Raw genomic sequence first — 928 nt, 5'->3', positions numbered from 1 at the left:
TTTCAAAATCTTTTATTTAATACGCAAAGAGAACAATTGAAATGTAATCGAAAGGTAGGACTACATAATTTAGTATTTAGTTGACATTATCTTTGCAGTTTTTAATTCAGAAACTGCTTGTCGCATAGAACTGATGAGATTTGTGATTGTCTCCTGTGGAATTTCTGCCCACTTTTCACGCAACAATCGAAACAATTCATCTTTAGATTTAGGTTTCTGTCGAGTTTTTCGTATAGATCTATCTAGTATGCTCCAAAGATTTTCAATTGGGTTCATGTCAGGATATTGGCTCGGCCACGGAAGCTTTTTCATCCCATTTTCAGTCAGCCATTCTTGATTCCTTTTCTCTGTTTGGCTTAGAGCCCCATCTTCCATGAGTAAAATCTCATTTTTCGTTATGTTATCGTGTGAGTACATCGGAAGTAGTCCTTGCTTAAGTATTTCGATGTATTTTTCAGAGTTTATTGTTCCAACACATTCGATCAGCTCAGATTGACCATTGCTGGTGACAGCTCTCCATACCATTATAGAGACACCACCATGTTTCACAGTTGGGTGGAGTAGTTTCAAATCAAATTCTTGATTGGGAAGCCTCCAGACACAAACATGCCCACTATTTGAAAATAATGCAAATCTGGATTCATCAGAGAAAATCACTCTATCCCAAAATGAACTGGATTTTTCTGACATCTCCTTAACCCATTTTTTTCTTTCCGTGATATTAATTGGTTGAAGTTTATGCAGATATGTTCTGTTCTTGGACTAACTTCAAGCTGTTTTACAATGTCAGAAAACTTCGTACGAGGTTCGTTTTCCACAATTCACTTCAAACAGCGAAGCTTCCGTTCCGCTCCGGTGGGCCGGGACGAGACTCTGTTGATTCTTTTTCATCGCTTCTGAATTGCACTATAATTGTATTAACAGTAGC

General features: G+C 37.7%; 1 protein-coding gene across 9 annotated transcripts in view; it reads left to right on the top strand.

Moving 5' to 3' along the window:
- The window catches only part of LOC106868722 (GATA zinc finger domain-containing protein 14), a 172,544-nt gene that overhangs the window by 11,454 nt on the left and 160,162 nt on the right, over positions 1 to 928 (top strand). The window lies entirely within an intron of this gene.

This window comes from Octopus bimaculoides, chromosome 13, assembly GCF_001194135.2.
Source record: "Octopus bimaculoides isolate UCB-OBI-ISO-001 chromosome 13, ASM119413v2, whole genome shotgun sequence".
NCBI classification, from domain to species: domain Eukaryota; kingdom Metazoa; phylum Mollusca; class Cephalopoda; order Octopoda; family Octopodidae; genus Octopus; species Octopus bimaculoides.
Note: the sequence above shows the minus strand (reverse complement) of the source record. Positions and strands in the feature narration are given on the sequence as shown.